This window comes from Colias croceus, chromosome 29 (assembly GCF_905220415.1).
Source record: "Colias croceus chromosome 29, ilColCroc2.1".
NCBI lineage: Eukaryota > Metazoa > Arthropoda > Insecta > Lepidoptera > Pieridae > Colias > Colias croceus.
Window position 1 is genome coordinate 5185213 of NC_059565.1, and position 12472 is coordinate 5197684.

The 12472-nt window shown below is 30.7% G+C and overlaps 1 protein-coding gene across 2 annotated transcripts in view; it reads right to left on the minus strand.

Moving 5' to 3' along the window:
* LOC123704471 (putative fatty acyl-CoA reductase CG5065) overlaps positions 1–12472 on the minus strand; it is a 30036-nt gene extending 17564 nt beyond the window's left edge. The window contains exon 1 of one of the 2 annotated variants that reach the window (XM_045652867.1): positions 12329–12472. The gene's annotated coding sequence lies outside the window, so the exon portion shown is untranslated. Of the gene's footprint in view, positions 1–9140; positions 9262–12328 lie in introns of those variants that run through there. The other variant, XM_045652868.1, reaches the window with a different exon arrangement.

Here is a 12472-nt window from a genome sequence, read left to right on the forward strand (position 1 = left end):
CGCAAAAAATGCGCAACGTATTTTGATTTGGTATTAGTTGATAGAGTGATTCTTGAGGAAGGTTTTAGGTATATAATTTATAAGGTTTTAGACAAAACGAACGAAACCGCGAAATACTGTGTTAGTCTATACCAGCAATCCTGCAAGCAAATGAAAATTTTCTATAGATTTGATTAGAGCTACATCACTGCAAAGCATCATCCAAATCACATTAGTAAAATTTGTGGTAAAATTTAACATTTTATGGATTCATTTTTGAAAAATCTTGGGTCCATATAAAAAAAAAAAGATGTGTTTTAGCCAAAGACGAAATTAATTTAAGCATTGATAGCGAAACACACACACAATTAAGTTGGAAAATTTTCATTTAAATTAGTCAAAACGTTTCGAATCGTTTTGGAAACAAACATAAAATGTTTTTATATGTACAATACTAGATTTCCGCCCGCGGCTTCGCCCGCGTTTGCAAAGGAAAACCCGCATAGTTCCCGTTCCCGTGGGATTTCCGGGATAAAAACTATCCTATGTGTTAATCCAAGTTACCCTCTATACGTGTGCTAAATTTCATTGTAATCGGTTCAGTAGTTTTTACGTGAAAGAGTAACAAACATCCATACATCCATACTTACAAACTTTCGCCTTTATAATATAAGATATTAGATATATTATTATGTCCGTATGTGTATATAATCAAAGTAAATAACACTTTCAAATAACACAACAATAAAATTTACGTAATATTATAAATAATCAGCACTTATATCATATCGGTGACTTTACGTTTTTTGTAAAATTATGTAACTTCTGCGAAAAGTGTGAAAAATGATATTAACCTCATTATGATTGATGACATCACTAATTAGTAATAATTATTTGACTAGCTGATGCACACAGCTTCACCTATTTATTTATAGTAATTACTATATTTTTTTAATAATATAATAGCTCTACGTACACTACAATGTATATAATACACAAATATAATAAATACAACATTTGACTTGTATCTTTGCAATGTATTTCTCTCTATCTGTCTCTTCTTTACAAATCAATCACTGAACCGATTTGGATGAAATTTGGCATAATATAACAAACTATAAAGGAAATGGGACAGCTTTTTCCTGAAAATAATTATTTTCTTTCGAATACTTTTTTCTTTGACTACAGGACCTAGAGTAGCGGAGTAATACAGGTAAAATCGCGGGGCTCAGCTAGTTAGTTCATAATAATTTGAAGAATTTTGCTGAGACTGTATCCGTTTGCCTCATTTATACCGAAGATAAATTTTGTATCAATGTAAGTGTTTGGCAATAAACGAATTTTCTTTCTTAATTTCTTGCGCCTTAGCAAAAACGTTAAAAAATAACCAAATTGGTAGAGCCGCTTTCAAATTTTACGCTTGTTAACGCATTAGGCGATTCTTTTTTATTTTATAGACATTATACAATCCATCTCAGACCTACCTATACACAAAAAACCTTCGCAAAAATCGGTCAAGCATTCCAAGACTTAAAGAAAACACTGTGTCACAAGCATTCATAATAAATCAAATAAAAACACTTACAAACTATACATAAATACAAAATTAAACAAACAAACTACAAATCAAGCACAATAGTCAGCCTTGTTGCTAAAGCAATCTCTTTCAGACAACCTATCGGTCAAGGAGGTACATACTTAATATATATCTATAGAGAAGTAATAAAAAAAACAGTGATAGAATAAATTGAACACATAACATACAGGTCAAGGTAGTTTTCGCACGTGACTTTCGTCGGAAAACCGGTATTATACTATGAAACTCGTTTGATCGCGCGACTTCTCTTACCACACAGTTGGTTCATAGTTAATCGTTTTAAAGGTTACTGTTAAATTATTATTTTAACACAAGTATATATTTTGTGATAAGGCTTTCGAAAGTTTTATTAAAATAAAAAATGGTGGATATAGAAAAATAATAATGAATTAATAATGCTGTCTTAAAGAAAATATAAATTACTAGCTTCCGCCCGCGGCCTCGCTCGCGTTTTCAAAGTAAAACCCGTAAAGTTCCCGTTCCCGAGGGATTTCCGGGATAAAACCTATCCTGTGTGTTAATCCAAGTAACCCTCTATATGTGTGCTAAATTTCATTGTATTCGGTTCAGTAGTATTTGCGTGAAAGAGTAACAAACATACATACACATACATCCATCCTCACAAACTTTCGCATTTATGATATTAGTAGGATTAAAAATAATTTATTATAATAAGAAAATGCGAATAAAACTTACGTATCTCACTTCACTTAGCCACTTACTTAACTACGTATTTTTTGGTTTAAACTAAAGGTTTTATAAACTCTTTCCTATGAAGCGTGAAGTCGATTTCATTGGAGTTACTTTTTCACTTTATAGAAAGTATCTACTGATAGAGTAGGAATTTACAAAAATGTAGAAACATTATTATCAAACTATCGAACGATACATTGCATCAAATCTGCATTTAGCTCGATACAATGAAAGAAGCAATTAAATATTATTGAACTACTAGTTAATCATTTGTCTTGATCATTAGGAAAAACCAAATAAATTAAGGAAATGTCTATGAAGGTTGAACAATTTTATAGCATGATTTAAGCATGATTCACGTTACACCATGCCGGGGACAGGCTGTGCCCGAGCCCCGAGCCGGAAAACAAATGAAACAATTTCCATGTACTTATCAACGACGTACCCAGTGCGAGCCCCGGTTAGGCACTTCATACAAAAAGACGTCATACAAATTGTTTGATCGAGTCCCGGTCGCGACACGGTGTAGCGTAAATCATACTTTAGGGTGCTTTTCCACCAATAATATGCAGGATGTGTGGCGAGGAATGTGTTTGCATATAACCAGTAGTATCGCTTCAAACGCAAAACGCTTCAAAATTGAAACAATTAAACGATATGATTCGTTATTTACAAACACATTCCTCGCTACACATGCTCGCACATTATTGATGAAAAAGCACCCTTAATTAGGAAAATACCGAAATAAATAAGTTGAACAATTGTACCGATTAAGAGATACTGCAATGTCGTGTTCTCTTGAAACTTACGTAACCACGTGGAGAGGGAGACGGGCGCGGTTGGCATTAACACTCAGATGTACAGGATTTGTTGGACAGGTTTTGTAATGTCGCCAATGAATGAAGGTTGACGCGTCATCATGTTATTACCTATACGTTATGTCGTCACATACTTTCGTACCTATCTACATATACCTAATTATAAAGCTGAATAGTATATTTGGTTGGTAAAACGCGCTAATATCAGGTACTACGGGTACGTTTTGAAAATTTATTTCAGTGTTAGTGCCAATTTATCGAGGAAGGCTATATTATATCATCATGCTAGGCCTAGGGCCAATACGAGCGTAGCAATGCTGGTAAAACCGCGGGTCAGAGCTACGTACATATTATATATATTACCGATTATAATGTAATTAATCACACATATAGAGGATTATTCTTTGAAAACGCGGGCGAAACCGCGGGCGGAAAGCTAGTTATTTATAAAAAGCAATATTGGTAACATTAGAAGTTTAAATTTATAAATTAAGTAATTTTTTTTAACTCGAATGAAAATAGGACATCAAAATAACGTCATTTGTTAGAAGAATTACATAAAACTTGTAGAAAAATGTGTGAATAATTACAAATGCAGTCATAAATAATGTTAACATCTTATGAAAAAAATATTTGATTGCGGTAATAAGATATTTGAGGATAATCTATACAAATTAATGTAATAAATTATCTTTTATATTTCGTAATCAAGTCCTTGGTATTAACTATGTTTGAGAAAGTATGTTTACATATACTAAAATTGTTGTCTCATAATTATCATGTTATTTGTAAAATTGGCATAGTCAAAGTGCCTAATGTTTACGACTCACCCATAAGAACCATCCTTGTACTTCAAGGAATATTATAAAAAAAAAGAATTTACGAAATCGGTTCAGCCTTTCTGGAGTTATGCTCTTACCCACACATTTAGCGATTCATTTTTATTACTTCAATACCTACTACAAAGCCTTATTGTTTTTAAATGGCATATGCTATTCTTGCGTTAGGTCAAAGCAAACAGATCCAAGGGCCTATGTTTATGTATTTAATTTGTTGTTATTACAGTTTATTCAGCATTCACTATAATAAACACGATTCAATACATGGCCCTTCTTCAAATATGTTCCATTCAAAGCCTTTAAAAAGTTTGGTACAAGGTGATTCCAAAGTACTTGACTTTGACCTGGTTATATATAAAATTAATAACATTTACACACAAGTAAGTATAGATCGGAACTTAAGTGATTTTGAAATCGTAATAAGTATGTTTAATAAAACGTCTAATGCCAAAAGCTCTAAGTGTACCAAATTATATATAATTTTATCCAAAATAATTCTACCAATTTTACAAAAAGTATTTCTAAATCACTTAAAATGTGAAATACTCCATTCAAGTAATATAGGCCACAGATAATATAATACTGTACATGTAATAGAATTATCTGAAAACCTATAAAAAATATACTTTTATTATTTTTTAGTGATTATTTCATTAGCGAATGCACCAATAAAATTAGTAGGTAATATAAATTAGTTGCTACTTTAGGCAATAATATATGTATATTTTTTTGAAAATCACTTCATAAGATTAAAGATAATAATCAATCGTAATTAAATAAAAGTTTAAATTACACCACAGCTCATCGCGAAACCTCCAAGAATAAAATTCGAAACAAGTCAAGGTCGAAACTTCGATAGAAATTTGCGAAAATCTTCCGCAACAGACCTAATTAGCGCACCCGAGCTCATTTTGTTGGTCAAATGTTTTATCGATTTAGTTTTTAAACTAATTTAATAATTAAAATGCAATTTTTAGATTTAGGTTAGTTGTATGATGGTTCTAAGTATGTGATTTTTTGATATGTGTTATCTATATTTAAGATATGTATTTCTATTGTTTCCGTGAATTAAAATTAAATCAATGAATTATCCTACCTACATTATAAAAGGATTGAGGAAGCAATATGCAAAATTTGTAGTTTCTGTTAATTTTATTTTGTAAATTATTAACTGATATCGTAAATCTGTAGAGTGTGCTGGTTTGAACAGGTAAATCCTTAGTACTACGGGTTTGAATTCAAAAAATTATATATCAATAATGTCTATTTTTACATCTCTATTTTTTTTTATTTTGTTAACCGACTTCAAAAAAAAGGAGGAGGTTATCAATTCGGCCGGTATATATTTTTTTTTTTTTTTTATGTATGTACACCGATTACTCCGAGGTTTCTGAACCGATTTACGTGATTCTTTTTTTGTTCGATGCGGGATGGTGTCGAATTGGTCCCATAAAAATTTTATTCGGCTAGGCCTAGTAGTTTTTATTTTATGAGCATTTTTGTCTGTACTCGATGACTTAATTTCAATGTAGCAAGTAACTTTGATTCACTTCCCGGTAACCGATTGAGCTGAAATTTTGTATACGAATGTAAATTGGATAGCGATGAAACATTATCATGACATGGAGCTGATCTGATGATGGAATCGGAAGGTGGCCATAGGAACTCAGTAATATATTGACTCAACTTTATCGAGTTTGGGCTCGTTTGATTCGTGTTGAAAAATACACTAAAAAGTATTAAATAAAAATAACTGCGTTAAAAACAACCGACTTCAAAAACGGAAAAGTAAGAAATAAAAAAGATTTGATATTATTAATTACTACATATTATTTTTATGTGCTATTTATTAAATAGGTTTGAAGTCGGTGCCAAACACTAAGCACTTAGTATTAAGCCCATGCACCGACATCAAACCTTTTTAGTAAATAGCACATAAAAATAATATGTAGTAATTAATAATATCAAATCTTTTTTATTTCTTACTTTTCCGTTTTTGAAGTCGGTTGTTTTTAACGCAGTTATTTTTATTAGTAGATATTTTTAAAAATAATGCATTTTTGTAATTTACATGACGTTGTGTCGATTTGCCTGCATCTTCTGTCAATGTGTAGAAATACCCACGTTTTTCTGTTTGTGAAATATGCGTATTCAATGATAACTGATTCGTATGCATATCCGAGTATTCAATGAATTCAAATTGATTTAATTTTTTTATAATACACTTCCTTTCCTTCCTTCCTTTTAAAAATAAGGGTGTACCAAGCAATTGTACCAATACACTCTTATTTTTTATTAAAAAGTCTGTTATTAATAGAACCTAAATAGGCTATTAGGCCTATTTAGGTTCTATTAATAATAATTATTAAATCAAAAGTAATATGAAGAAACCTTAACAAACAACTGCTCCTGTATGATTTGGGATAAAAAAAAATATAACATAGTGGAGTAATGTAAATACCTTCTGTGAAAGAATTTTCCAAAGTTGGGCTTAATTCACACAAGAAATAAATTCACTTAGAGTATAGTAGGTAGTAGTAGTAGTAGATTAGCGTATAAGTGTAGATTTGCTAGATAAATATAATAACGTTAGTGTGCACTGTTAGGATAAATAGATACATCGTAAACAAATAATATTATCAGGTACCTATGACACACGTATTCCACTGATTTGACAATTTCACATTTTCCAATAATTCCTTATTTAGATATATTTTTATGTAATAATAAAGAATAACTCATTATTATTTAATATGTGATAATATAATGGTTATAGAAATAAGATCAATGCGTTTATGCAATCCACGTTAAATGAGAAAATAGGTGATTATATTAATTACAAATTAATTGTAAGAATTCAAATCAAATCAAATTATTTATTCATTAGTTACCTTAATTACGTCACGAAATATCTTAAAATAGACTTTAACCTATTTATTTAAATTCCATTTTTATATTTAAATAAATAAGTATTAAAGAATTTTTTGTCCTATCGTATTCTATCCTATCATTCCTATGCTACTTCCTACTGTTATTATAAGTGCGAAAGTTTGTGAGGATGTATGTGTATTAATATGTATGTATGATTATTACTCTTCCACGTAAATACTACTGAACCGATTACAATGAAATTCAGCACACATATAGAGGGTTACTTGGATAACATAGGATTGGTTTTATTCCGGAAATCCCACGGGAACGGGAACTATGCGGGTTTTTCTTTGAAAACGAAAGGCGAAGTCGCGGGTGGAAAGCTAGTATTATATAAACAATAAAGTATGACTGTCACTAGATAAACATATCAATACAGTAAAATCAAATAACATCTTCGTTTGAACGCGCTAATCTCGGGAACTACTAAGTACTAGTACGATTTGAAAAATTATTTCGGTGTTAGATATTTTTTTGAGGAAGGCTTAATATTATCATCACGCAAAGACCAACAGAGCGGAGCACTGCGGGTAAAACCGCGGAGCACAGCTAGTATCAAATAATTTGCTGAAGATATTTAGTCAGTGTAATCTGATATTTTTAAACAAAAATTTCAAATGTATGCATTTTTACGTATTAAAGTTTATTGCACTCTTAAGCTAAATTGCTGAATGGATTGCGATGAAAATAATCGACACAATTAAAATCAGTTGTTAATTATTACATAATATAAAGCAAAGTCGCTTTCCGACGTCTGTGTGTCTGTATATTTAGATCTTTAAAATCCTCGAACGGTGCATTTACATCAAACGAGGAAATGCTCATTCTAACACTACTATGTCAAATTATTTTAGTGTAAATAGGTGTAGAGCATTATTTCGTTGTTCTTAGAGCGTCGCGTCGCGTACGAAAAGATTCAATGCAATGTTCTAATACTGAACAACACTGAATAGTGAATACGTTTCACTAAAAGATCACGAAAGAATGGTCTAGCTCTACCTCTATGTTCATTTGATGTAAATCCACCAGAAGAAGGTTTTAGTATTTTATTTATTTGGTTTATTAGGACAAAGCTAGTACTATTATAAAAGTCTAAATCTGTCTGTATGTTTATGAATTCAAAGCTAAATAATTAAAAGTTAAATAATAATAATAAAAATATTTTAAATTAAAATTTCGAACTTACACAAGTTTTAAACCATACAAGTCAATGTCATGTGCATGTATTATCTTTCACCGGTTCGTATTTCTACACTAACTTTAACACGCGGATTTGGTCACGTAGTACGTATGCCTATAGTACTTATATTTTGTTAGCATACTCTCTTTGCAACTAATTACTTTTTTGAAACAAATACAATTATCATAATTTGAAGTTCCTAATGGGAAGTAACAAAGGAAAAATTTTACACGAGTTTCATCGATTTTCTTTAAGATACATTTTATACATTTCACTAATTTATTTTATTGGCTTCTATTTCACTGAGCAAAGGTATATTATTTCACATCTGTTTTATTGATCGATTTTTTTGTCTAAATTAATTTCTTTATTAAGAGAAATAAGGTTCATTTCTATCCAGGATATTAACATTGTTAGGGTACATAATTTTTTAGGATATATATTTTTTTTTAATCTAGAATCGAACCTTGTACCTGAAAGCTATAAAACTTATGCACTAACCTCACAGGCGCAGTCAAGGTGGAGGTGAGATAATAGATCTTCACGTAAACTACGGAAAACTATCTTTTATCCTATCTTTTACTACTTCCTTATAAATATATATATACGGAATTGATTTTGTGTGTTTGTATATACGTAAATAAAAGTTGGGGAATGCTGACACATATTTATAAGGTTCTAATATTTATATTAAATGGATTTTTTTACGATGTAGAGGCGATGTATTATTAAATAAGATAAACGCAACAAACTATTTCCTATATGAGAATTAAAATACAGCGAGATATAATTATGTTTCGAAATGAGACCACTCGTCAGGTTGAGTAACGAACACACAAAATGTTGCATTTATTATATTAGTAATACCAATGCCATTTGAATTACGAAATTTCGCGTCTTAAATTTTATAAAAAGTTTTAGATAGAGTCGAAATTATTTTTCAATTTTATCCTTATTATTGGTAAAATTTCGACCTTGAAATTTATTTACTTTATTAAAGTAATTTACCACCAATTCAATTCACAAAAAATTTAAAAAAAAAAATCACTGACAACTGTCATCCAAAAAAACTCCACTTGATTCGAATTAAAAAAAAAACTCACCGTTCCAAACACAAACACAAGCACAGATCACAGATCACAGAGGAATTGTAACGTCGAGCACACGCGGGCACCGCGGAGTGCGCAGCGAATGGAGGCGGCTTATTGAGAGTAACCTTCGCGTTGTTATGGGCGCCTGGTACTCGGTAGAGAGCAGGCTTTGTGCGTATGACGGTATGGTGGATGGTGGATGGTGGTTGGTGGATGATAAAAGTTCAAAGAGAAACATCCATACATCCTTATCGCGTAATAAGTAGATGTTATAGTGGTGGATGTATGGATGGTTATAAAAATTCGATACGTAATATTGTATACTAGCAGCGTCTCGCGGTTTCACCCGCGTTGATAAGATTTTCCTTATCCTAATGAAATATCAGAATTAATAGTAGCCTTAATTAATTATAAAGAATAGCCGTATTGCATCGGCTATCTGTCAGTGAAAATCCCGTCAAAATCAGTCCTGCTGTTCCAGAGATTAGCCGGAATAAACAGACAGATCAGACGTACAAAATTTGTAAAAAAAACACGCATAAACTCATGAAATTAAACTACTGTCACTGATCGTTGATACGTGTACATTTATAAATTTATATGTGTACAAAGTTTAAATTAAATCTGTCCGTTTAGAGCTCCCCTGAGTATATATTATATTATTATGTTCTGTGGTTTAGAGTGAGTAAAACTAGATACTAAATGAGTAGGTTTCATACAAACATACAGGCACAAATATATAGATGAAGAAAAGGGTGTTAAAAAAAGCTTTTAAACAATGGTAGAGCAAAATAAGTCCGTTCTTAACTGAAAATTAATTGCCTTAATATAGTTAATATAGTCTAGAAAACATAAAAAACACGCTTAAACTCATGAAAATATTGTAGTCACTGATCCTTGATAAGTGTACAAAGTTTGAATTAAATGTGGGTCAAAATCAAAACTAAAGGACTCGGTTACATACAAACATACAGGCGAAGCTAATAAATGCGTATGAAAAACTAAAAAGAGTCAACATCCGTAACTTTTGATTATTATTTATCATACCAATGTATAAATAACAATAGTGTGACCACAATGTGACCTTTACAATATTAAGCCGAAAAACGACCACTCTTCTATATTATTGTAGGTCATTATTGTTAAATTTATAATGATCTGAATAATAAATCAATAAAAAAACTTAATAGTTGAACATATTTTTTTATCTAATATATCACGCATCTATCAATGGAATGTACATTAAACAAATATAAAAAAACATCATTTATAAGCGATTTTAGAATGCATAATATTATTAAGATGGCAATTCAGGAAACAGCAAAAACAAAAGAAAAAAATATTATTATTCAGCAAACAGACTCTACAATCAACATGCTTCCACACATGGCACAAGCTTCTCCCTAAGTCATTTGAACATTATAAAACTTGAAAAGAGAGATAATATATAAGAATTTCACTAAACGTTAAAATAAATAGGTAAATATTCATAATATGTAATTGTAGCCGCATTGAAATAAAGCTTTTTTTTCCAAATTAAAGATGATGGGACTACAAACGTTGTTAAAATTATTTTAAAATCGCTAATCTGTTTTTATTAAATCATATCAAACAAGTATATCAATTATTTCATTGATTATTAAAAAAATCAATCGTGATCATAACAATAATTAAAAAAATATATCAAAAAGGATCCTTCAGACTGCATCAGTATTCCAAACGTTTACATTTAATGAGTCTTGCATCAAAGCTAATGGCTCGAACGATTGTCGACTTGATAATATAATAATAATTAATTTAATTAATTTCGTCACGTGGTGTCTGATTTATATATCGGGGCTAGAAAGTTCTGTACATTTTCTTGTTTTCTTTTAATTAATTATTAGTGTATTGTTATTATCAACCCATTTTTGTAGACATAAACTTCTATGGTTTTGGCCATAATTCAGAACGCTGGCCAAGTGCGCAAAACAAGGTAAAAAGATACTTTTTTTACTAAGAAAACACTAGTAGTTTTCATAGTAAAAAAGTTAGTGCAGTGTACTAAGCTTCTGTAATGAATTTAAGAAATCCATTTTACATCGCCAAATCAATCAACATTAGTTGCTTGGTTCGTTAGCGTATGGTTAATAATTTTTCTAATTTTATACTGCTATTTTCTGTTTTCCTTATATAAATATTTAACTTATTTATTAATAAATCATATTATTATTATTTCTTTTGAGTTATGAATTTTGTTTTGTTTTGATATTTATGTAGTGTATATAATATGTGTAGGTATCTATTTTAATTTATTCATATTTTTCATTTTCTGCCACTATAGGCGTCATTTGGCAACATGGGAACCACTGAAAATCAGTGCTGCAGCTCTTAAGCCGCAGAATTCCTGAGTGGTGTCCCTGTTCAGTACACAGAATCACACCTAATAATTAATATTAATGTTTTATATCGTAATTTCAATGTGTTTTTCTATTTAATTTCTGTTTTATTTTTATTTGTCTTTAAGTGTGTGTTGAATTAAATGTCTTTTCTTTCTCTTTTTCTTTCTTCTTTCTAGTAAAACTACCTCATATACCTTGCTATCAAACTAAGGTTTTTCTTTATATTTACTATACCTATATTGCAGAAAGTTGAATATCTTGTATGCGTGTATTCATTGATATATATACAAAAAGCTTTAAATTCTATATCAATGCGAAGCTATTACTTAAAAATGGCTAACCACCATATCCACAAACAAGACATTTAAAAAATATTCACAATCGAATTTAGAATTTGGGAGAACAGAGACACACAAACATAGAAATGACAATTACAATTACGACGTAGACACAAAATCATTACATTAATTTAATGACATTGATCTATTTTTCATTGTGTTCTCTGTCCTACATATATAATTGAATTTTGATTGATACATTTATTTAAATCAGGTCAACTTTTGTATGATTACCACATCGTAGTTAATAAAACTACGCCGTATTTAGGAGTCGCTGTTAGCTTATTTATTTTTTTTTTACATTTTCATCATCATATTTCTATATGTCAGATGCTCTAAACTATAACACAATATCTAAAGTAGGTATTGAAACTGACTTTATAATCGCATATCACGTTGCCAGCTGCTCCTCAACGTGACTACGCCGCCGCAGCCGCAAAAATGACTGCGACCCCGAAACCATCAAAAGGAGTAAACGCACCTGTGCGGAAAAGTTCAACTTCAAAAACGAAGGGCGTCGACGAGGATGGCTTCACAAAAGTCCAGAAGAAAAGGAAGCTGACTCGTCAGAACAAGTTTGGCACCGCAATGAAAGATCCAAACTTGCGGATGCGCGCAGAGGTGC